Here is an 889-nt window from a genome sequence, read left to right as displayed (position 1 = left end):
CCAACCAACCAACCAACCAGATAGTCAACCAACCCATGGAGCAGTTGCCCTGGCATGGGCTCTGATCACAGTGACCCCTCGGTTTTCAGTGGCCAACTTTGTCACAGTAGATCACCAGGCCTTTAATTCAAGTCATCTTTGGGTGGACTCGGACTGCCCCACACTCAGGTAGCAGCTGAGTGTTCCCGGCCCCCAGGACTCAGCCACAGTCTTGCATGAGTCCCCGTCCCCTTCAGCCCAGCTCTGTTCATGCAGGTTTAACTCAGTTCAGTCCGCGCCTAGACGTCACCCAGACCCATTCCTTGTCACCATTTAATTGCACTCAGTTCGAGCTCTTTTAACTTGGCTGCTGCTTGCCGATCAGAAGCCCCCTCACTCTGATCTCTTCCCCATCTCGTGCTTCTGTGCCTCTTGGGGGCCCGGGCATGGGGCTCTAGTCTCTTCCCAGAGCTGACAGTGCAAACAGACCCAGGTAGATTTTCAGAAGCTCCCGACCCCCAGCCTTCTGAGAGCTGAGCGATGGGCCTATTGTCCTTACGTGCGTGTTCCTCACCGAAAAGCGCTGCCCGGGCATCACTGCATAATCGTGGATCCCATCAGCTGCTCGACTGAAGCAAATACTTTGCTGTTATTAAGCCTTGAGCATTTCGCATCATTCTCTGTAGCTCTTATGTTTCAATATAAATTCACATTTAATTTGTTTCCCATTAACACTCCCAGGAATCAGTCAGCAATAATGTTTTCTATCTTCTCTGCTCATTGAATATCTATTACTATTTATGCATCCCTGGAGATAATAGTTTGCATCCTTCCCAGCAGAATTATATTTTCTTATTTGGGGCTCAGAGTTCTGAGACATCGACATCAATTCTTTTGTATTTTTCTTAGT

This window comes from Echinops telfairi, unplaced genomic scaffold (genome assembly GCF_000313985.2).
Source record: "Echinops telfairi isolate 266 unplaced genomic scaffold, ASM31398v2 ScPeMD7_25;HRSCAF=90, whole genome shotgun sequence".
In the NCBI taxonomy this organism is placed as follows: Eukaryota; Metazoa; Chordata; class Mammalia; order Afrosoricida; family Tenrecidae; genus Echinops; species Echinops telfairi.
The sequence above is the reverse complement of the archived record's forward strand: the minus strand, read 5'-3'. Positions refer to the sequence as shown.